At 36.2% G+C, this 26,513-nt stretch overlaps 1 protein-coding gene across 2 annotated transcripts in view; it reads left to right on the top strand.

Annotated features, from left to right (window-relative positions):
- The first annotated feature begins 3,327 nt into the window (after positions 1–3,327).
- LOC140148131 (uncharacterized) overlaps positions 3,328–26,513 on the top strand; it is an 83,250-nt gene continuing 60,064 nt past the window's right edge. For both annotated transcript variants that reach the window (XM_072169988.1, XM_072169989.1), the window contains exons 1-2: positions 3,328–3,392; positions 9,287–9,428. The gene's annotated coding sequence lies outside the window, so the exon portion shown is untranslated. The remainder of the gene's footprint in view (positions 3,393–9,286; positions 9,429–26,513) is intronic.

The raw sequence follows: 26,513 nt of genomic DNA on the forward strand, positions 1-26,513 counted from the left end.
GCGACCTTTGTCCCACGAACGTCTATTAATTTGGGTTAACCGCTACCTTCCATGATGTACCAAGTTCAACAGCAACTTAACCGAAGGACGACCTTGCTACTATTTACCATCTCCGTTCAGACTGTGCCATTATTCACACGAGTAGGTGGCTGGCATTACAAAGAGTAGAAAAATATATAGTGTTTATTCGCTGAAATGTAAAGTGTAATAAGTGATATGTTTTCTGTAGTTCATCCAAAGACAAATATAAGTAACAGTAATCACTATTTGTTAAAATAAACAAAAAAGCAGCATATAAAATTGTGCCACTTTAATAAATAAAAAATTTACAAAATCATACCCGCTGAAAACTGGAACCAACCAAAATATTCTATGTGTAGAGCAGCGTTCAATAACCTTGAGTGAACGTGACCTGACAAGCAGAGAAATTTTGACCTGAAAACTTATATCTTGCCGTTATCAATTTGAAACTGATGGGCGGAGCTTATAGTTTACTTATTGAAGTAAAAAAGGGTAAATTTAGTTAATATAAACCATTAACTAGGTTCAGCCACCTTAGCATATTTGCTGCGACGCCGCAGGCTAGTCCTTTCCCAGGGCAGTTTTTCTGCAGAGATGTGCTGGTGCATTGCAAGTCTAGCTCAGTCCTATGCAAGGTTGCATGTTTTGTGGCATGGGTGATTTTGGGTGATTTTGTCGTATTTTTAGTACACTAAAAAATCGGTCGGTGTGTATAACAACCATCAAAATTTACGAAAAAAATACACAAAGTGTACAAATGTATATGAAATCCATATCCACCTTTGCATAAATTTTGACTATTACAATGTTCCCGATTTTAACAATAAACCGCCGACGGCTGTTGCTGGTCCTATAGCGTAGCACGCAGGGGTTTGTAGAGGTCATCTGGTTTAATACTGATAGTTTGTATTGTTCTGTTTTACTCAGTGTTCCTTGACAACTGATGTATATCCTGATCCAAACTTATCCTGCAAAGACCACTGTTCAGCGAAGTCCACTGAAGACTTGAAATTATATATCCTTTGTGTATAAAATCCTTGCACAGATGATAATTTCCAAAATGGTGCTGCTTTCACCAATCACTCACTTTCTCCAGGGAACAGACCTTTTCCACACTGTTCCACTTAACTCCACTTACATTGTATTGTTTCATTTACCAGACTTCAGCAAGTCGACAAGAATATTATTCCCTTGAACACTTTCATGTACTTGAAATGTCCTTCATTTTTGAAGTCACATCCCGGGAGTCACATAGACTCCCAACAGTCCAACACATTAGAAAGCCTACAAGAAGTTTCTTAATCCAAATCGGCCAATTCTCGCTTCTCTCTTTTATACCAAAGTAGTAAAACTGAGAATTCCCAGCTATAATTCTGTCACATTTACCTTATTATAGCTACAGCGGACTTTCCTACATCATGCAATACAATGGTCATTGACCAATATGGGGATTTCCTAAGATATTAATAAATCTTATCCGAATTGTTATTAATGGCTGTTTCCTCAGAAAATGCTATATGATCAAATTAAATTACTCTGTGTACATCACAAATGCATTAAAATAGGTCAAGGTCGATATAGGCCTCAACATTTGGACATATTTTGCTATGTTACACAGGTAACAAAACACCCTAGATAAATTGTGTAATCCTATTTATTCGATTTGTAATATCAAAACGAACATTTTGACACTTATTTTGTCAAAATCTTAGCATTTCTATATTTTTTACTCCATAGAGCCAATTTGATCTATTTGGAAATAACTCAAGAACGGTATATCCTAGATAGGTCAAACTATACATTTTCTGAATCCTTATGGCTAAAGGAATACATTGGATGCTTTTTAATACAATTTGAGCAACTTTAAAAGTTAACCCAGTGTAGAATTTGATGACCTTTACTCGAAACCTCCAACATGGGACTGGGGAACGTCATATTGGAATAATGTACATGTTATGCCAATTCCAACAGTACCAAGAAACCTTGCCTCATGGGTCTGAGAATATTTTAATTAAAGCCATAATGTACAATCTTATAATATGAAATTGGTTTATTTTTTTCAAATCTGATTTTTTTGCAGATAATATTTACACATGTCCCAACTTGCACCTAAATGGAATCGGCCAAATTGGTTGTCTTTGTAGGTCAACAGAGCAAAGTTCGACATAAAAGTCAAAAGAAATTTTTATTATGACTTAATTTATAATGTCCTCCCATAGAACTGCATATTAAATGGCCAAAATAACCTGTGGGATTTCTTGGCACTTTACCTTGTTATTTTGGCTTATTAATGGTCAGCAACCAAGCTTCCCGGTAATTATTACTAATATTATTTCAACATTTTGAATAAAGAATAACAAAATTTAAATTTGGCGGAAATCATACATTATGGCTTTAAGACAATCTGTTAATGTGTGTATAGAAGGCTAACGTAACAATAGGAGCTTGAAATACATATTTATTGCACACACACATACATATAGACATTATCTGTGCATAGCTCCATTATAACCTGTAACATCCTCAACATCTGAAATATTTAAAAGTGTAATGGAGTAGTTTTAAGCATGTGAGCTATTCCATGAAATCCACACTGTCCCTGTGGGAAATGTAGCTAAAGTCTTCCACAGAGGGAGCTAGTAAAGGTTTCAAATAGAATAGACAATTGGGTAACTTCCATTTGAAATAAACACTCCAGTTGTGGAAAATATAGGTAAAACCATGCACAGGTGGAGTATGGGTTTCAAAATAATTAACCCCAGCATATTCCATTTGAAATGCATACTCCCTCTGTGGAAGACTTTTCTTAAATCTTCCACCGGTATAGCAGATCAGGCGGCGGATGACATGATCGAGCCGGCAACTCGTGAAACCGCCCGGCCGTATGGCATTTTCCATATACTGTTAGTTTTGTGGGGTTCATTATCGAACCCCAACGGTTTTAGCTTGTATTTATATTATTTATCAACATAGGCCTATTTGTTTGTGATATTTCAACCGTTTTAAAATTTCAAAATAATCCCATTCAATTACACGGTTGACGATGAAAATTTACTGAATTTAGGGAATGCACGCCATACACCACCTGTAGCAGATTTCAAATCTAGAACAGTCCATTATATTTGTACATGTACATTGCACTACTCTTGGTTTTGTTTTTCTTGTTGAGGAATGGAACAATTATTAAGTGAAAGTTTAGGAAGCAATTTGGCTTCAGTCAGGAACCTGGTTGGAGGATATGACACAATTGTCAACTTAAACTGTCAGCACTAGGTAAATCAAAATAGGGCTGTATGTCAGTCTGTGTGACTGCAGTCATAAGATTTGCCTTACTTTTCTGTAGGATATATAATACAGGTTTGCAGATACATGTAAGTATACTAAGGGTGTCTACCTGCTGTGTTAAAAGGTTCTCTATATGATTTAAGGTTTGTTATGTTATGAAATTGTGCATATTTAAACATGTTCTTAACATTTTCTTACACCTTTTTAGAGCATAATATAGTAATGGTGCCCAAATATCTGTGCCAAAAATTGCTTGCTCCCCCCCTTTTCGACCTGCCAAAATTGCTTAACCCCCCCTTTCGACCTGCCAAAAAATGCTTGGCCCCCTTTTGGCCTGCCAAAAAATCTTTGCCCCCCTATAATTCACCACCGTGGGGGTACACATAATTATTGCACCACCCTTTAGGTCTTTATGGACAGGGGAAATAAACTAGGTCAACTGGGGAACCTTACCTAGATTTTGAAATGACTAAGGACAGGAAATTTGAGTGGGTCTATGCTGAGGTACCCCATCTTAATAATTGTGTCAATTGAAAGTAAAAATGACCTGCTTTTATATAGCTGTGATAGTCAAACTAAATTGTAAACAGAATGACTATTTCATATTTTACATAATGAAGCATTGATGTAATTTTCCTGGGGGGTCACTCCAGTTGTGGCCTGTACACCATCCGCGATAATAAAAACGCGTAGGGTGCTTTTCAAAAGTTGATTATCGCGGATGGTGTACAGGCCACAAAGGGAGTGACCCCCTGGGGTAATTTTCTTTTTTTTTTTAATGAAAAATGTGTTTTTTCTCAGGCATGTGTAGCCTCTGTGTGATTCTTGCATTTAATATTTTAATATTAAAATATTATGTGTTAAAACATGTCTCACATTGAGTGATTTCCTGTAGGACACAGCCGATAGACCGTCCTCCTCGTAATAATTTTTGGCTGAGAGTGGAACCTGCATGCATGCTTGCAATTTCAAAAAGTTACCCTAATTTACAAAAAATATATCATTTCATAGGTTTAGGAACCAGGGTAGGGAGAACGGCTAAGGGGGCCAAGACCCCTCAATAATTTGTGTGTGGGCTCAAATACCCTTCAGGCCCCCCCCCATTTGCTCATGTCTCTACTTCAGTGACTCAGACTCATTAACTCAACATTTGGTGACTTGTGACTCAACTTGTGACTCAAACCTCAACAACTTCACTCTTGACTCAAGGTCTGGATGACTTGACTCTGGACTCAACTTTCATGACTCAACTGCAGTCTGAGTGATGGTGAATCTATACAACAGATTATAACTCATGCTAGCATGCTTGTACATGTAGGCCACTTTGTGGCCACTCGTGTTTTACGTTCGTTATTTTTAAATAACAAACCCTTATAATACTCTTATTAGTCTTAAGGGCTGGGGTATGAACGTTTGGACAGTATTTATTTTGGGACATTAGAGCACATCAGACATATCGAATTGCATTCTGAATACGAAGAATGTCATTCTGATATCAAATAATTTTGAATTTTGAAATTGCAATTTAATACACATTTTATGGCAAATCATTAAAATTGATATTTTTGATATTTAACAGTACTTGAAGTAAACTTTATAAATCTGATGATTTATACTTAAAGTGTATGTAGTTGGGTTGAAAAGCCGACGATCAATTGAAAATTTTGACCTTTCCTATTGAAGATATGGATTTTTTTTCCCAAAACACCAAAAAAATTAGGTCTTTTTGGGAAAAAAATCCATATCTTCAATATGAAAGGTCAAAATTTTCAATTGACCGCCGTCGGCTTTTCCTCCCTGCTACATACACTTTAAGAATATATCATTAGATTTATATAATTTACCGAGGACTGTTATATATCAAAAATTCGAAAAATATCACATTTTTATAATTTGTCATAAAATTTGTATTATATTGTGATTTTCAAAAAATGAAAATTATTTGATATCAGAAAGACATGCTTCGTATTCAGAATACAATTCGATAGGTCTGAGGTGCTCTCATGTGCCACAAAAAATACTATCGAAACGCAATAAACGCTCATTTTAGATCCCTTAAAAGACTAACAAGAGTATCCAGTGTCAGAATTTCGGCGAGAATCTGAGAATCGATTCTTGCAAAGATTCTCATAAATAGATTTGCATGAATCAAAGTTAATTCTCGCAAACTTTTGTAGTGTACACAGAAGTTGATTTGCAAATAATTCCCGCAAATTTATTTTGCAAGAATCAAGATTGATTCTTGCACTGCGAAATGAAATATCACAATCCAAGGAACTAGTTAGAGCCAGTTTTAGACTTGTCCTCATTTTTTTAAATTAAGTATAAAAAAAGACAAGAAGATATATTGGTCAGTGTAAGTCAGGGAGCTTCTTCAACAAAAACCTATTCAAACATGTCTCAAACTTTGTCAGGCCGGGGGTGGGGGTACTTTAGTGTGCTGTACATATGGGTTCTCAGTTTTAGGCCCCTCTAGTACAGAATTGGTCACAATTTTATTTAGGTCAATTTTGGTATAAAAATGGGTTATTTGTTTACACTTTTAAAAAAACACCCCAATTCGTCGGCTGTATTCCATAGTGGCGTATAGTGATTTTTGCCATTTTTGGTCATTTTTTTGAAAATTGGCACATATGTTTTTAATGATGCTCTCTTTCATTTTTTCTTAGTCTCATCAGTCATAATTAGCTAATTAATTAGTAATTAATTAATTAAATGTGGCGTATAGTTACAAAGTGACATTTTTTGTATTCCATAGTGGCGTATCGACCATACGCCACTTTTTTATACACATTTTATAATTATGAAATATCGGCAAAATGAAAAACATCGTATGTCATAGTGGCGTACACGTATCGGACCTATACGCCACTATGGAATCTACGAACGAGAACGACAAAAGTAACGCCATATGGATTACACGGCGACCGAGGTGGCGTACGGTTAACGTTAGGTTAGGGTATTGCGTTTTGTTTGTTTTCCATAGTGACGCATAGTTTTATTTTCAGTTTGCCAGCAATAGTATGTATTTATTTCTTTTGAAAATATATAACAATAAAATCTATTTAGTTTACTACAGAAATTTCACATCATTTACAAAATATAATGAATGTCTGATTTACACAACTCGATTTTAAATTGGCATTTCTTCAAACGCGATATACTCGAAAAGTTGTTTATTCGCGCCGCCACACTCTACGCCACTATGGAATACGGTCGCCGAATTTTACTTAATTTGAGCCCCAAACTTGTCAAATTTGGCCTATATGTGGCCCTTCAGGTATGAAAATGAGTCCAATTATTGTGGAAATTTGGTATAAATATGGGACTACTTTCAGATTTTCTAGAGGCGCAGTTGCGTAGCATGGGTTATCATATTAGGGGGGGCAGCAACCATGATGGGGGGGTCCGGGTCTAATGGGGGGCCACAAGCCATTTTTTGGCAATTTTCCTATGGGATTTCCCCGTGCCCCTATGCCACTGTGCACAGTACCCAAACCAAACTTGAGTAGGCCTACCCCTCTGGAACTTTGTCTAATTTCAAGACGTATACAGAGCTGTGAATCAGAGTGTATAACTAGCACGATTGACACATATGTCTGGTTAAATATGAATTTGACATTAATATTAATGCTCGTAGACAGACAGACAGTTTATTTTTCTTTGTCTCTGATTTGCTCATAACTAGACAAACTGTTCCTGTACTTGGCAGTGATTGACAACAGATTAATATTTATGGCTGGGTTTCCCGGGGAAAATGGATCAGACCGGGGGTTCAGGTGACCATAATCAGGCATTATCCAATGTGAAGTCCTCAAATCATGGCCGGTGGATGAAATATTGTTTAGTGAGTAAAAATTCACTTGGTTTTGTCAAGCATAATGGAAACATTTTTATTAACAAACCGAAATATGAATCTATGCAACAAAATGGTTTATCTTCAGAATTTTCCAAGCAAAGTCTGAAATAAAACCAGAATTGGCATACAGAGCAAATAAAATACTTAATATGTTATAAGTTCATGAAATGACACAAAAGCAATAGAAGCTTAAAACATTATTACTGCAAGGTGAAGGCCAGGGGCTTATACAGTGTACATGTAGGAAATACTAGTACCGTACTGACGCGAGTATAGTCCCACCTTCGAGTAAAGTCCCACCCCCAAAATTTTCGAAAAATTTCAGAAATTATAATTAAAAAAAAAATTTTTTTTTTAAGTTTTTTTTTTTTAAAACTTTGTAGTGTCCCTGGACCTAGACCTATTATGCTAGGATCATTCATGGTTGACCTAAAAAAAAAAAAAATTTCAAGATGTTTTGTATTTTTAATATGAAAATTGATAATTTGTATTCATGTCATACTCTATTAATGATTTCAAAATGCATTCAAATTCAATGCATTATGAAATCATTAATAGAGTATGACATGAATACAAATTATCAATTTTCATATTAAAAATACAAAACATCTTGAAATTTTTTTTTTTTTTTAGGTCAACCATGAATGATCCTAGCATAATAGGTCTAGGTCCAGGGACACTACAAAGCCGAAAAAAAAAAACTTAAAAAAAAACCAACACATTTTTTTTTGAAATTTGAGTATAGTCCCACCCCCAATTTTGAAAAATGTTCACCCCAAAACGGGGTGGGACTATACTCGCGTCAGTACGGTACATCCAAATTAAGTAATAATGGGTGACATGCAGTCATGGAAAAGTTTCTGGCACAATTATTTCTGTCTTATTAGTTTTCTGCTGAATAGGGGTAGTACAGTAGCAGGTCCCAAAGATAGGTATTTTTCAGATGCAAAAAGGCAGGGTCTTTCAGTGAAAGTTTGTTCACAAAATTAATAAGACCGGTTCATCAGAATGTTAGGTCTGGGTGACAATTTGTAAAAAGGGGTCTTTAGGTGAAAAAAGATAAAAACATTAACCATTAATCATTGAATGTACCACATACCACGCAACATAAATACTCCCATCCCTCCCCACGCTAAATATGAATACATACATGTACATCCATATTTGTTAAAGAGAGTAATGCCGAGAGGTGCAAACTAGTCAATTTTTTTTTCTATTTTCTATGACTGCATTATTTTTGATGACTTCATAACAGACTTTATGACTTCATAACAGACTATGTTTGTATGGAGATGCATCCAGTTTGTGTACAACTTAAGTTTGGTCAAGAACGGTTGATCTGTAGTCCATTTAAAACATGTAGGACTGGTTGTTACTATTAGTCAACTTGAAGTTCATATTGTTTTGTGTCACTCTCATAAAGGCCACAAGACTCATCAATGTGTGCTTAATATGTTGAGATAGGGCCTACATACATTTAATAGAATTCTAAGCAAGTGAATTGAAAAAAGGTGGAAATTCAATTTCCTCCCTAGTACATGTATACAAAGGCCCATGTCACAAGAAGGCCAAAATTGCCAACATTGCCAGGTTGACTTTAGGCAACTTGAACAAGTTTACACAGTTTTGTACAACTTTAAGAAACACTTTGAGACCTGCAACTTTTGACATATTCCTCTCTTAATAACACGGGTCTTTTATAAAGCTACACAATACTAACTCTAGCCTTTTACCCTTCCTTAAACCCTAACCTTAACCCTGATAAATGTAGGATGTATCCGGCAGTTGTACAGCATGTCATTGATTGCATTATTACTTAAATTTAACCTTAACATGCATGATAATATTAATTGAAGGTGCAGGTTTGTCATAGCCTATACTATGCAATAAATGATTATTACTAGTGAAAAATACCGAGTCATGATTTATATGCCATTGATTTTGACTTTTGCAAGATTGTTTGATTGAATGCCGTATGAGTCACGAGTACAAGACATGCTACGGTCACTGTCACCTTCTATGATATACATAGGGCAAAGCAACAGTCAAAACTTAACGAAAATCTTTGTGGGAAATCCCTACTTATCAGATTTGGAATTATCTTGGATTTTTTCTAAACAGAACTTGATGATGGGTCACTACGCTTGAAGACTATATGCAACCAATATTTGAGCAGTTTCTTACCATATTTGGATTGTATTTCTTGGAGTACGCTTTTGTACATACTAAAGGATATTATACCGCTGCTGCTGAGCATATCTTGGTGAGTAGGCCTGTATAATATATGCATGCTTTTTGTAGGCAGTAAAATGATCAAATAGGCCTACAATGGAATGAATACAGAAGAATAAGTCTTTGGAGCAGGTGCTGTGATGAATCAAAGATTGATGCGGACTGACTGACGTTGACAAGTGGACGTGGGTTACGGTGAAAATTTTGTGAGGACAAATCGGTGGTTATAAGATGACATTCTGTTTGTATTAGCTGGCATATGACTAACACAGTCATGTGTTATCGCTGACATAGTTGCCATGAACTTGTGTTGAGGACAGTTTGTTATTTCACTGAGATGTATTACTAATAATCTTGAGAATGATTTGTGAAATTTGAGGCATAATTATTTGTTCTGTACCCTATGTTTTTGCATTCTTGGTTTAGGGTTAAGGTTTAAGGTTGGCAAAAGATTTGTTTAATAGGGTAATTGGAGCAGATTAAGTTTTAAGGATAGAGCTAAGGTTTAGAGTTAGTTTGCAGGCGATATACAATATTATTAGTTATTCGAACTTTGTAGCAATGAAAATAAAATGTTTTGACTGCATACATGTAATCTTAACCAAGTTGTTGAATATATTTTTACTGCAATATTATAAAGTTGTTATGCAGATATGCAACAATTAATTGATCATAAACTCAACATTTTTGAGAGGAATGGAGGGTTGGGTGAGCATATGCGTTTACTGACAAACGAGGACATGCACATGACATTTTACATTTAAACCATTGACTACTCTGCAAAGGGGGACAATCCTCGTCCTCATTTGCGAGATATGCCCTCTAACGTGCATTAAATATACCGCCCACGGTTGCTAGGTAAAATTGCATCTTATACACATACACACAAACAATGGTAGAAAACATCCTCGGTATGCCGATTGAATGCGGATTCAGACGTACGCATTTGCATAGTCCTAAACTTTGTCCACATTTGGAGGTTAGGCCTACAAAATTGTTTGACACATTTTTACCCCTAAATCATATAGGCCTAAATGGTATAATCACTGAACTATATGTGACCGTATAGCACGAATGAGCCATAAATTCCCTAAATTGTATTCTGAGTTACAGTGTAAAATGTGTATGAAGGTCGTATTCATCAGTACCTGTGGCTGGCGCGACATCTATCTCATTTTGATAGTCAAACACCAATCAATAATCCTATTGTTGAAGAGGATAATAAGCTTCTACCTTAGATGGCTATAGAATTTTTAATAGCCCTGGTCTTTGTTTGCTTTGGCTAAATCCTGTTCAAGTGGTGTGTTACCAGGCATTGTATTTTGTATAGGTTTTCATAACCAACAATTAACAATGAGAGAACTTTCTTGAACCTCGTTGACTTGGCGATGATTTGAAATGACCACCAATTATGACTGTTTGATAATTATTGCCAGCAATGTGGAAAAAGAGACACATGTAGAAACGAAAAAAAGCTGCCATTTTGTTGAAGGAGCAAAGTTCAACAAACCATAACTCCGCTTCTGGATATCGTTTGAAGTCAAATATTATTCTACTAGCGGGATACCCGCGCTTCGCGCGGGTCCCCGCTAGATGAGTAAATGGGAGCGATCACTAAAACAGGAGGAATTACTGAAAAGGTAGAATCATTGAAAGGTACATTTTATTTTTCTAAACCTGTCCCTTCTTGCATTTCCATTTTCTTTTCAGTTTATTCTGCACGGGCCTAGTTTGTTTCCATTAAAACAAAATGCTATTTAGCTTGTGATTTTCCGTTTCCATGTTATTTATCTATCTAGGCCTAACCTCATTCCCATTATTTTCTAAATCTATCCTTTCTTATCGTTTCCCTTTATAGCTTCATTTTTATCAGCTGCTTAGCTTGTGATTTCCGTTTCCTTCAGTTGTTTTTTTTTTTTCTTATTTTTCGTGATTCGTTTCTAATTTTAACTTCTTTTTTCCCTTAATTTTCCTGATTAGTTTCTTTCTTTCCCTCTTTAGTTTGCTCCCGTTTCATAAGTTAGTTACTGTAATCATAACCTGTGTAATAGGCCTACCCGTAGGCCTACCTTTTTTGTCTTCTTCTTTTTTTTCTATTCATTTAGCTCCTTTCTTTCTCTTCAGTTTCTTTTGCATAGGTCTATTTTGTTCCCATGCTGCTTAGCTCGTGATTTCCGTTTCCATGTTATTCATTTATTGAGCCCCGTTCCCATGCATTATTTTATAAATCTACCATTTCTTACATTTCTCCTTTTAGTTTTAGCTTTTTTCTACATTTTGTTCCCATTTTTCATATTTCCTGCTTAGCTTGTGATTTCCGTTTGAATTTTATCTATTTAATTCTGTTCTCATTATTTTAGTTTTTTTTCGTTATTTATTTATTTATTTATTTATTTATTTATTTATTTATTTATTTATTTATTTATTTATTTATTTATTTATTTATTTATTTATTTATTTATTTATTTATTTATTTATTTATTTATTTATTTATTTATTTATTTATTTATTCTTTCATTTTTAGCTTCCTTCTTTCCTCTCGTATCCTCACGATTTTTTATCATCTTGGCGGGTAATCTCTTAACCGAATCCAGTACCATGCATATAATCCACAACCCGACCCATCCATAGGCCTACCTTTTCAGTTTTGTCTTCCTTTCTTTTCTTTTCTATTTCTCTGGCACTGAAAGTTGGTCTGTGCATATTATGCACCCCGTACGTGCGCGTCACATTGCTCAGTACGCCGACGTACTAAGGGACCGTTCATTATTTCTACCGGAGGGGGGGCCGGGAGCAGACAGAAAGTCACTGCCGAAAACTATATGACCCCCCTTATCCGATAATAAAAACCATATGACCCCCCCTCCGAGCTACATGAAAATCATATGCCCCCCCCCCCCACCACCAACCAAAATAGAAAGTATTGCTGCATGCTGCAGAGGAGTGGGGTCTTTGTAATTTTGGTTGCAGGGATGTGCCACACAGACCTTTGAATGCTGACTTTCTCGCATCTGTACCATTTTTCATCACCATGTAGCAGTGATGTCAGTGTGCATTTCATTTATATTATAGGCACAGCTTCAAGTAGCTAGTGGACACTTAAAGCGCTGAAGTATGACGCGCACATGGATCAGCTGCCTCAACGCATCACGTCACTGCCACATATCAGACTGAAAAATTATGCCTTTAAAAGGAATAAAAAGGAGTAAAAAGTAGAATAAAAAGTAGTGACATCTTACCATAAATCAGTGATGCCTACAGTGGCATAGATTTCTTTTTGACATGGGGGGGTGGGGTTGGAAAAAAGTATAGTGAATCCACACCTTTTGGTGGCAAAATAAGTTTATGGTTCAAATGCGCGCAAAGCGCTCGAAAAATTTTGATATTTTAAAGCTAAACTGATGAAATATGGTGCAAAAGAAGAATAAATGCGCACGGAAATTTGCACTTTTTGGGCTAAAATGGGCAAATATGTGGTCAGAAACCTATATTCAGGCGTCAACATTGGGGGGATGATTGTATGGAGCATCCCCCTGGCAAAATATTGGGGGGATCTACGCCTATGTTGATGTATCAATTGGACTCAAGTCCACTTTTGCCGGACTCGGACACCAACAGACTCGGTTCGACTCAAACTTGGACACAGAAGGTCCAATTAGATCCATGTAAAATGTGAAATGATTATCTAAAAATGTCAAAATAGATCTCAAATGTGATTCAAAATTTGTTGTCATAATGATGATGATGATGTTATTTTTCTATAATGTAGGCGAATGTTTGTAGTTTAACTAGGGTATGGAAATGACACCTGTGTGGGGTGGGGTTTGATAGTAAAAGAACAAAGAAGAGTCTGACCACAGCATTACTGTGCAGCAGCTTGCAATTCTCTATTACGAAAATGGCAGTGTAACCGGGAGTGTACATGTATATTTATGAAATATGGTTCAACATTCTCTTATTTTAGCAAATTTGTATTGTACATTTGGCAAATTAGAAGCAAAATCTAGAATTTTTCTCAATATTTTGGAATGTTTTACCCAATGACCCATTTTTTCAAAATGTTATAATAAATTACTTACTTTTGGTGCAAATTTATGTCAATTCACACCGTGGCAGGTGAAAAACAGGTGAGGCCCGACTTAAGTCCGGACTAGGACCAAAGTGTCGGCCGACATGCAAAGTGCAAATTTAATGGTCAGGGGTCATGGGGCAATGTTCCAGATGGGGGTCCAGGGGGCTTCGCCCCCGGAAGCTCCAAGATTTTTGAGATGCAAAACCATCTGACCCCCCCTTTCAATAACTAAAAACCATCTGACCCCCCTTTTTGCCTGACAAAAACCATCTGACCCCCCCATGTATTCTCCCGGCCCCCGCTCCGGTGGAAATAATGAACGGTCCCTAACGCCAACCCCCTGCTGCCAGTTAGTTACGGTACGCGCTACCACTGAGTTTTGACAACAAAAAATCCCGGGAAAAACCCCAGTTTTAACCATATCTTAATACTAATTATGGCGTGTCTGTCCTCTGTCATGGCGCTATCGCGTCTGGCGTGGTTTCGCTAACGCGTGCTTTCGCATGTGCGATAACTCTTATGGCCAGTGGTGCGTATCAGCGTGTCGCGGTGGGCTCTCGCGTAGTGCTGCGGAGTACCGACGGGCGCAGTGCGAGCATCGGAAAGTATTACAGTGATTAACAGGTGCATCTCATCGGACCAATAGGCCTATTTTAAAGACATGATTAACATACCCGTTTGCGTTCACATTTCTCCCGATTGAATTGACGGCCTACATCCAGACACTACTAAAATTTCGGGGTATTTTTGGGTCCTCCGATGTGGTTGCAGGACAGGGTTTGGAAGAGGCGACGATGGGTTTCAGATTATAGGTTCAAGTAAGCGTCACAGCTACAAAACAGAGTTGATAGTTGTGTCTTAATCATTGAGAGACATATATATCGTATAGGTCAGGACAAGTAGGCCTATTATAGGTAACGGGCGTTGGGTAATAGAGATAGGCCTATCACGAGAACCGCCCAACCCGAGAACCGCGAAATCTAGTTTTCACTGATTTTGAGGCCAATTCTTGGTCTTGACCGTTTTCAACCAAATAAAGTGCAATGCGTTCCCCGTATATTCTTCAATCTCCAGTATGAATGTGGCTGTAAAACTAAACGACGATAAAATTCACGCGACGTAGCCTTAATCTCTTGGCTGTCAACTTCGGTGCAGTGGCGGAAAATGGGTGCGTAGGGGCGAAAAGCTCGTAAGATCATTCTTAAAGTACGCGATGTTGTGCATCTAGATAGCCTGAATCATTTCTTGGCCACCTCGCAGTTGGCAGAAAACAGGGCAATGTTGCTCTGCGTATGGTTTTTAATGGAAATATTATTACGCGGTTCACACTGTCCTTATTACCCACAATGCCACTGCATGCGATTTTGCATAGCAACACGACAGTTTTTTATGTTATTCTCTTAGTTACCATCACTTTTTGCAAAAATGAACCTCAGATGGTTTAATGGCAATATGTACCCGATCAATGTACCAATAAATCAGAGCTGAAAGTGAAATCATCTCTGAGTCTATTCGCGCACAAGATTTAGCGACTTCCTTTTATTTATATAGATTTTAAAGCTTATGATGTACATTTTCTAAACACGAAATAAAACAAAATTGACCGGGGGAGGAATTTACGGCTCATTCGCCGTGCAGGGTCACATATCATGTTGATAAAAAGGACTATTTCAAGTTTCAGACTTGGAGCTGGTGAAGAATTTAAATGTCTCATGTAGCCAAAATAGGACCCCTAAATGTCTACGCCACTATCTGCTCAAAATTTTTGACCCTTTTTACGCCGTTTTTATTAACAGAGTTTTTACTTACATCTACATGTACTGGATCACCTCATAATCTTAGATCACAATCTGCTGTTTCCCTTCAAGTTGGTTAACCAGTTAACTCAGTATGTTATTAGCTTGGATATGGGTGGGTCACTCACCTAGACACATGTCCAGAGTCTTGATTCTGTCTATCCAGAACTAACATTTGTGATGATGAAGAGTGCCCCCCCTGACAAAAAAATGAAAGAAAAAGAAAAGTGCCCTTCTGACAAAAAATGAAAGAGAAAATCAGGAGGGCAAAGGAAAAGAAAAGGGCAAGGAGCCCTTTTCTAGCAAAATTCAGGGCCAAAATAGTGAAAAATACGAGCGCACATTGTAACAATAAAGCCCTTTTTTAGCCGGAAAATGGGCGAAAATAGTGTAAAATACCATTTTTTTCACACTACGCGCGCACATCTTTCCAATAAGGCCCTTTTCGGGAAGCTCGAAGACATACAGTCTCTATGTATTGTATGATGCAACTGCAATTTTTTTTTTCCGTCTGTGCCCCCAAAATTTTATTTTGCCCCCCTTGACCAAGAAAGCTGGCTACGCCCCTGACCCCACCACTGGTAAATTCAGTATTGTTTTTAAAGTTCCACTGTCATTGTAAAGTTACTGACATCTTGCTGTTTCTCATTTCTTTAGTTTTATTTTCTCCCAGATGCTCCAGTGGATGTTGACCAAAGTTGGTTCTACATGTACTAGTATCTGTGGAGTCTCTATCAATTATGGGTCAAAGTCATTCAGCACTCCAGCAGTCATCTTGTTTATTGTGTAAATTGCACTTCTGATCTTATCTGTGTGAAGCTAATTTGCTGGTACATTTGAGATTCCTATTACCATAATGGTACTTACCTTTCCTTTCTTATTTTTCTCTTTCTGTTAAACTTTTCTTTTATTTGTCTTTTCTCCCAGACTTTGACCAAACTTGGTCTACTGTCTTTAGAGTCTTCAATAATAATGAGTCAACAGTCATTCGGTAATCAGCTCTAGTTATGATCCAAATTCCAATTGAAATTGACTCTTGTCTAAAAATGTACGGTCATTACAGACAAAAGGACATTGTCAATATCCAAAAGAGAATCATCAGTCAATCAACAGAAACAGTCAACTGATGACTGAGTATAATATCTCTGAATTTAGGCCTTCGTATGCGTAACTGACAGACAGTAACCTTAAGGGTATTACACCCTGCCCAATTTTGTGCCTATTTTTTGCATTTTTCTCAAAATTATAGCACATTGGTGACAAGTAAGATATGTATATTATAGGGGCAAGGACTACAACTACTGCACTGGATATTTTATTTCAGCACAGACAACAGTTGTGGAGTTACAGTCAAAAATGAGGGAAAGCCAATATTTGATCAATAAATCAATAACTACTTGCCTTGAGTTGCTGAATTTTCAGTGCAGTGGTTGTAGTCTTTGCCCCTATAATATACATATCTTACCTGTCACCAATGCGCTATAATTTTTTTAGAAAAATGCAAAAATAGGCACAAAATTGGCCAGGGGTGCAGTACCCCCTTAACGCTCCAGAGGTGGTTTGGTTGGATGTGGCCTGCTCCTGACTCTCCACCTGACTCACCCAGGTTGTAGTTTAATGTGGCTTAGGAGGGGTAGGGTATTATGCCAATGGTACATGCCACAAGCACATGCTTTCTGTTGTGTCTTTTGCTTCACACTGCTGGTGGTTTTTAAGGATCAAAATTAATGTATCAATGCGGACCATTGCTTTTGATATTAAACAATTGAATCATTTTTGCATCATGCATATCTGCGTAGAACCTGTGAGTCTGGAGGAGGGGGTGGGTGCATGGTCATGAATTTAGTTAGAATTAGGATACCGAAATTATACTCAAAGACCCTAAAATATACAAATTGTCTGAATTTTAACATGATACGTGTTAATGTTCAACTTGGACTTGATGTGTTGAGTGATGTAGGAAGTGAGATATGAACTGGTTAATGTTAATGATTTCATGGAATGCAGACTCAGCTATTACTCAGGCAGTGCTTTATTAGGGACCAAGCAATATTTGAAGAGCTTTGTTGCAAAACCCCTTAAGGAATAACCCACTTTGGTCTTTTTGAGAAAAACAGCTTTTTTTAATTGTGCAAGTGTTACTGGTTCGATTTGATTCAATTTGGGTTTGGATAAAGTGTTGATGAATAGAAACTAAAAGAATAGGTTTGGTACAATGTTGAAGCCTTCCTATTTATTTTATTATATCTTTTATATTGCACCTTTTGTGGATGTAAGGGCTTTTGCAACAAAACAAATTTACCCCTTTTCTAGAAACCACCTTTGCAATCATATTTGAGCCCATTTGTTTGCACTACTTTATGTAACTTAACTAATGCTTTCTAAATCAAAAAGAAAAATTGAAATATCTCATTTACTTTTTTAATTATGAATTTTTAATTAAATTCGGAAAATGGCATTTTTTGAGTATTTCCGAAGCAACACCTTTTGTTTATTAAAATGATTTTTTCAAAAATAGTGACCCAAAAACAGTTCCTTTTGGTTTTAATAGATAAAGAACATTCCATGCTACTAGTATACATCAAAAAATTAAAACAAAACAATTTTATATTCATTTTATGTTCAGATTTCGGAAATTCCTAAGATTTCCCAATCGGAAATATACCATATCTCCGGAAGGGAAAGTGGTATGAAGGTCAAACAACCACCAAAATGTGTATTATTACCCACACTATAATGTCATGTCAATAACTCAATTTCAGCTAAAAGTGGATGTAAGGGGTTTTGAAACAAAGCTCTTCATTTATGCATAGGGGGTGGAGAATTCTCAATTTTTCAGATGAAATATTTATCATTTACATGTGTCTCCTTTTACATAATAGTCTAGGAATAAATACCAGAATCATCTTATAAGTGGAGATCACTTCAAATCATCCCCAAGTCACATGATTTAGGTTTACAGAAAAATTTCCTAAATCATGTGACTTGGGGATGATTTTAAGTGACCTCCACTTGAGATGAGTCTGGTATTTATTCCCAGCTATTATGTAGCAATATGACATGGATGTACACAGATGTTGATGGGCCTTCAATCATCAAAAGCGGAATTCATAATGAAACTTTTTTCTTGTCACTTGAAGAGAAATGTGTATGTGTGTCAGCTCTGTGCAGGGAACTGAAGTTTGATAAGCAATGCTGCATGGACTCACATCTGAAGTGGTTTAGGACCCACAAAATGCACCCAGGTCCATACATTTAACAATACAGACTCATACATTTAACAATTTTAATCTCAACACCAACAGTAAACAACTGATGATGGAGGTGGACTACTTTGGGACTTGAGCTCCCTTGATTTTCTGTGAAAGTCATTCCTATTTTGATGTACCAGCCCCTCCGCCCCCTCCTCCCCTGGTAGCTACCCTGGGACCAGTGATAGTCTGCCATCCTGGACTATACATGTATCCTGATTTGGTTCCCATGGTTGTGCAAAATGTGCCAAAAGTTATCCCATCCAAGAGCCAAGAGTGCCCCCTCCCTGTAGAAAAAGTAGGGGAGAATGCCCTCCCTCATACACAGTTCCGCCACCAGTGACTTTTTTGCAGAATTAAATTTGATACATGTAACTTCAACTTTTCTCCTCTTCATTGGGTTTCGTGGGCTTAATTGGATTGTATCTTACCATTTCCGTCACATAGACCCAATTAGAATTTTTTCTGCAGGGGTACGTAGCTATTTGTTTTGTCTGGATGACCAGAATACCCCGGGATGGAATAAAACCACTGCCTGTGGTTTGACAATTCTTGACTCTGAAGAGAGCCCTCTATTATAAAAGCAACATGGTCATGGATTGTAAGGTGTCCTGTTAACTTCTTTCCTGAGATGTGTGGCCAAGATGATGGCATTTTATTTCCAGGCACTTGGGTATCACAAAATTGCAGATGAAAGACATTTGCATTTGCAAGTTTATCAAAAATCTTGAAAATCCGCAGCAGCTTATTTTCTATGATTTTGTGTCAATTAATGTTTTGCAGAAGGTTCTTATGCAAAGTACTGTTTTGGATCATGTACTGTAAATTTGCTATGAAGGCAACTTTGTTGTAGCATATAGTGCCCTGGATGTACATGTAGTGCCAATGTTTTGTAAATCAAGAAATTAAACCTTTTCTAAGTATATTGCATGTACTTTGTATTCGTTCCTGCTGAATTTTGAATAATAAATCCTAAATACCAGGAGTCCTCAACTTGATCAATTTGAGGGCCACAAGGAGGCCAAATACACTTCCATCAAACACATATATGCCGGAGAGCAAAATATACCACAGTTTCATATGTTTTCCTTTGCTATGTGTATATTTTATAGTTTTCAAGGGCTAAATATCACTAATTCATAATACTTATAGGCTTTCGTCAGGTTCCTACCAGGATTCTGGGGGACTCTTAAAAACTGGACTTTGGTTATGCACCAAGCTTTGTAGAAGGTAGAAACAGGGTTTAATTGAAAAAGATATGTGTGTGGAAAATGTAATAAATTTAGTTAGATTTGTTTAATTTGGCAACACAGTGGTTCGTAAGTATTGCATTGAAACAGTTGTTAAATGAGGTTTCCTGTTATTCAGTGAGCCGTGAGCCATAGTATGGAAAGAGATTGAAATCCCAGGGTAAAAGGAGAGTATAATACTTGTACATTATATAATCTAGCTATGTGTGGTAAAGTGAGAAAATGCACATGTATTTTGTCCAATGGCAGCACCGCAGAGGGACATGGTGGGCATCTGCCCCCTCCCAAAATTGGTTTTTACCTCCAGGCTGCTTACAGTTAGAACAAACACATTAAATGCCACTACTCTTTGCAAAAATGCCAAATGTTAGGTAAATTTTTGCTCCCCCACAGAAAAAAAAATCTTGGTGCCTTCCTGGAGCATCACTGATTTAGTCCCAATCATGACTTTGGTATGTTTATCCCCATAAACTTCTTGGTATAAGAACTGGCTCAGTATTGTCTGACCATACAACCCTCCATGATGCTGAAATTATACAGCACTAAGCGCTGGTTTGCTTCGCGATGTGCAGGGAGGGGTACTAAAGTTTGGTTTGATTAGGGATGTACCACTGAGAATTTGAAAGTGGCCCATCTATTATACCAAAACCCATTGCTATGCTAAAATCAAATATTTTGGCCAAAATAAATGCAAATTGCCAAAGATGTTACAACTTTCCCCAAATTTGTGGCACATTTTGACAATTTTAGTTAGATTAGCTAAATTGGCTATTTTTGGGGACAAAGTGGGAGAATTAAAAAAAGAGACCCATATACATGTATATGCTTAAATAAAAAGGGTCATTGATATTGCTCCACACACTGCGTTTTCCCCAATGAAATCAGACATTCTAAGCGAAGATATTGAGTTAAGTAAGTTATGGTATTATAAAATTGGAAATTGAGATATCTGCCTTTAAAAATATTATTGACAATGTTGAGAGTAGGAATTACCTTGAAAAATGTCTCAAAAATACAAGATGCCAGCTATATTCCAAATTGTGAAAAAATCACTCCCAGGCAGATTTTTGGCTATTTCTCCATTTACGATCCTGCCCAAAATTGTCCCCTTTTGACATATTTGTGCCATCATGCTTTAATCCAAAACTCATCAAATTTAGGCAGAAGGCTAGGCCAAAAAAAAAAGAAGGTTTGTCTCAAAGCTTGCGCGCGCGTTTATAAAATCGCACGATTTTACAACAAAGAAATGCAGAAAATTTTTTATTTCAAAAAAGTCGGAATAAAAAAAAAAAAAAATCGCATTTCGCATTTGTTTTTAAATTTCTCGTGAGCTTTGAGACAAACTTTTTTTTTTGCCCTATAAACATGCAAAAAGATTTGGTACATTTATAGGTGTTTTGTGATAAAAATAAAATTGTTATGGCCTAATTCAGGCCTACTCATGCTTATTCATAATTTCATGCAATTGTAAATAAAACTGGTTGAGTCATGAATATTTCTATATTTTACCATGCATAAATTGTTGACTATTAAGTAATCATATTAAGGGCTGGGGTATGAACGTTTGGACAGTATTTATTTTGGGACATCAGAGCACATCAGACATATCGAATTGCATTCTGAATACGAAGAATGTCATTCTGATATCAAATAATTTGGATTTTTTGAAATTCGCAATTTAATACACATTTTATGGCAAATCATTAAAAATTGATATTTTTGATATTTAACAGTACTTGAAGTAAACTTTATAAATCTGATGTCCCAAAATAAATACTGTCCAAACGTTCATACCCCAGTCCTTAAATAATGATACAGTTTATTCACGGCAAATGTCAGCATGTCCCTTAATTAATAGCTGGGCTGTCATGTGAGTAAATGAGTTCAAAGTTTGAAGCCCTTTAACATAAAAATCCGGGTGGGGGGTACTCAGTACAAATGACCATACGGGGACGTGCCGCAAACATGGGTAGCATTTTCAGCCTTCAGGTATATCAATGACCCCTTTTTCAAAGCCTATTTTGGTATATGAATGGGTCCTTTTTTCAAAATTTTCTCAATTTTTTCGGAAAACAGCCCAATTTTTCCTTAATCTAGCCAAAATTTTCAAAATTTTCCCAAAATTTTGGGAAAATTTGTAAAAACTAAGACAATTTTAGGTAAATTCGGCCGAAAATTTTGACTTTTGGTATATCAATGGGTCCAAATTTCTGGACAAATTGGTATATTTATGGGTCTACTTCCAAAATCTCAGCGGCACGTCCCTACCAAAACCAAACTTGAGTACCCCCCCCCCGGGATAAAAATACTGAACAAAATGTGCAATTAAACACTTCCAGTCTTTTCGCCAGCCCATCGGGCTGGTACCTGTTTCTGGGATGGGGTCAGTTTGCTCAAGAGATTAATTTTTATTGGTATTGGAATGACTTTTTGTTAAAACTTTTTGTGGTTGAATTTTTTTTAAAATATTTTAATTCGATGTGTAAGGAAGAGTAAGTATGTTTTGCCGTTTCAACGAATGAAAACGAGTGAGTATTACCAAAGTTATGTTTGAATTAATATGACTTTAAAAGTTTTAGGTATAGGCCTAAAATGTAACAATAATAGTTAATATACAGCATCATATGGACAGCAGAAGAAAAGTATGTCATTTCAGTGTCTTTGACCCGGGGTCCTTGACCACTGAACAGCGTGATATCATGTTGATAACAGATCTAAGAATCAAAATCTTCATCATATGGACCATATTGATGTCAAAGTAATTATCTATCCTATCCTGTGTCGTTTTATGGATAAAAATGACTCAAAATGCTATTGATGAAATAGTTGCTATCATGAACATCAGTTTTGCCTTTTCAACGGGAAAAATCCGATGCAAAATAAAGTTTTAGGGCCTAGCTATAATATGGGCATAATTTATGCATGTAGGCCTATAGTATTGAACAATGTACCCATTTGACATGCACTTATAGATAAATAAATTGTCTTACTTTATTAATTTAATAACTTCTATGTTATAAATAAAATGACACATAACGTAAGTGAAGCTACTTTCTATCTTTTTTATTTGATTCATAAACTTACAGTCAAAACACACAAGAGTGAAGATTGCAGTGAGTAATCAGTCCTTTATAAATGTTCTTGCCACCATCTATCATATAGTAAACTATACATTATGTAATTAATATCAAATTATTTTAAAATAAAAAATGTACATGTAAGGTGAGTTTATATTATGTTATATGGCGAATTTAAGGAGTATTTCGTGATCCTAGCATCCTCTTTATATGACATTTTTCAGTAGATATCCACAAAAAAAAGCTTATTCTAAAAAATTTCAGTTGATTCCGATTTTGCCTTTACGAGTTATGCATGGTTATGTGTACACAATGTGTTGCAATTTTGTTCTGGTATACCAGTACGAAATTCAAATTTCACGATTACTTTGCTAACTAATTAATCTGCAAGAAATATTTTGTACATAAACATTATGTAGCCAGAGGTTTCCAGTGATATAAAAATCTCAACTTTTTTGAGAAAAGTTAGGGATGATGCTGTGGATCACGAAATGCCCTTTTAACTAAAACCTGCAGTCAGTGCAGTGTAGTATTTGTGACGTGGTATATCGAAAGCAGACACTTTTGGGCAGGATCGTAAATGGAGAAATAGCCAAAAATCTACCGGGGTGATTTTTTCACGATTTGGGTTTATGATGTTATTAATGTTTAAAATATTGTCTGATCGTTTCAGACCGGAATATAACTGGCATGTTGTATTTTTGAGACATTTTTCAAGGTAATTCCTACTCTCAACATTGTCAATAATATTTTTAAAGGCAGCTTATCTATTATTAATATTAAAGGCCCATTCAGTGATTTGCTCATCCGGACGATCGTAAAAATCATCAAAATTTTGGTACTGTACCTTTGTTATTACATAGATGTGCTAAGTCTGCGAATGGTTCAGCCAAAAGCCGTGTAGGCCTATTTAAGACAAAATAAGACATTTTACACGAATCTGTATTTTTAGATACTGACAGTATCTAAAATTAGCTACAAGTATTTGAATGGCGGGCTTGAACTTCGTCAGTACTGCTGTTTTCTTCATTTTTGCCAAATTTGGCATTTCAAAAATACCAAATGACAATTTGAATGACTTAGGCCTATCCTTCTCTTTTAAGCAATTTATAAACAATTTTAATTTTTTACTCTTGCACTGGGATCACTGAATGGGTCTTTAAGAAATGTGGCGTATCATGTCAAAAACAGACATCTTTTGGACAGCTTATAAATTTGGAGGCTTTCACATAAAGAGCTATTTTGCTCCACAACGCCGTTTTCCCCAATAAAATCGGACATTCCTAAGCGAAGAAATTGAGTTCGTAAGTTATGGTATTAAAAAATTGGATCATGGGTAATAAAAATTCCTTTAAAAAGGAATGGGCCCAACTGTTTGGATAATTTTTTTCTCTTTAAAACAATAATGTAATATTAGCATAGAAAGAAGTCCATTAATTTTGTATTTTAAACAAAGAATATACGCACAACATTTTATCCCGAACATATCAGAAAACAATAATAAAATCAAATCCAAGCAAATTGTGGTTTATTTCTAAGCTGGGCATACTTTTAAGCAAAACAGTCGCGAAGTAAATCTAGCAAGACCGAAATTAGACGCTCTTTGCAAAGTCAAGCCAAACAAGAGAAATGTGTCTGATTGGGGAAGGTGTTCTGACAATCCAAATATAAACTTAGTCCACCTCAAATGACCTGTAACAATTTGTGATTGACATTACTTAATTCACCTCGGATGACTTTGATCTGACATTCAACTTTTTCGTTCTTACACCAATCATATCCATAACAATTTAACTCTTACAACTTCCTGTCAACTCTCTAATTTAAAACTCTAAATTTCTGTCTGTTTGCCTTTTCTGTCTACAGTTTGTTACAATTATTATGATAAGCAAACATTGCTGGGTAGATAACAGGATTTAGTTATTTACTTAATCCAATCATGGAGGTAGTATAGCTACAACCTTGGCGAAAAATGTTGCCACACCTGAGCGTTAATTATTAACATCCTTCCCGCTCCCCTATTGCAATGTTGATTTGGACAAAATCGTCATCATTTCTACATTACAGTCTCCCAACATTGGAAAATGGGGGGGTGGGGGAAGGGGCAAGTGTAATCTGAATGTGCATTTGCAACTATTATACAAAATAGTACGGAACTATCCCATATTTAGCTTCGATTGCGTGCTTTTAACACCAGAACGTGCTGGTGTGGCCCTGGTGTGCAACGAATTTCCGCCAGAGTTGTAGTAGGCTTACTACCCCCATGATCCAATCATGGCAATAACGTCAATTTTGGTCTTCAGTGTTTTAAAATACAACAATGTAGAACATGTATAATTAATATGCCCTGTTGTTTGCATACAGATTTCCGCCCAATTGTGCCACCATATTGCAACTTTGGCAATAACGGCTATATAGATTCTATGGTAATTAGCAAACAAAAGCCATCAGTAGAGTCCTCGTTAATTGATGTTATCACTATGGACCACAATAGTCTCATCCCAATGGCATAGTCCAATAACCTCAATTACATAATCATAGTGCAAAATTTGACCTCAAGTTGCAGAGTATGAGTTTGTGTACCCAAATTTTCAAAGGATGAAAGTAGGCCTACAAATGTATTAGGGCTTAAGAACTGTTCCCATGATAGATGAGCATGTTGTGGATCCTAGTGTATGGTCAAATGTCACCGTCTATCGGGTTTCTAAGGCACACGGTAAACTGGTTGAACCCATACAAAGGTCAGGATTTATTTGGTGTTTTTATAAATCCTAATTTTGTATTTTAAACAAAGAATATACGCTCACCATTTTATCCTGTGCATATCAGAAAACAATAATAAAATAAAATCCAAGCAAATTGTGGTTTTATTTCTGAGCTGAGCATAATTTTAGCAAAACAATTGCGAAGTCAATCTAGCAAGAGTGAAATTAGAAGCTTTTCACAAAGAATCACAAAGTCATGCCTATATTTTGGCGCCTCCGTAGAGGGCGCCAAAAAGCTGAAAAGACAAATAAAACCAGAACAGAACAATTTAGAGAACAATAATGAATTAATAATAATGAACAATAATGAATTAAAGAGTTGACAGGAGATTAGGAGTTAATGTTTTCTGCAGTTTCAGTGTACATCTTCTCACCGTTGATGGTTTGGTGGACTGTCATGTAACATGGATGTAGTAAGCCGTGATCCTAAAAATGCCTTTCACATTGACCAAAACTACCGTAATTACAAGACCTCTTCTACATTGAGGCTGGCTTTCCCTTTTAAAGGGAATTTTTATTCACTGTACATTTGATACATTCCATGTGTTTAATTCCTTCCTTGTTAATTGCCTTGCCTAGCTGTCACTGGGAAGAGGAATATATTATGTTAACGAAGGATGCTAATTAGCACCACTAATTGGATTACATTCGTTTCATAGAGTTGCAAATTTATTCATGTATATGGTGTTAGTCTAAGTCGTCAATCGTGTTAAAACCCAATGTTTTGTTTATATCTTTTGAACCATGCTTTATGAATGAATGAAAAACCACTTTTATATAAAGCGCAAAATACAATTAAGTCCCAATGTGCTAAAACAAGAAAACCTGACATACATTGTATACAAAATACAATATAAAACAATTTGGAACAATGGAAAAACAAAATTAAACATAGAGATTAAAAA

Source organism: Amphiura filiformis, chromosome 3, assembly GCF_039555335.1.
Source record: "Amphiura filiformis chromosome 3, Afil_fr2py, whole genome shotgun sequence".
Lineage (NCBI taxonomy): Eukaryota > Metazoa > Echinodermata > Ophiuroidea > Amphilepidida > Amphiuridae > Amphiura > Amphiura filiformis.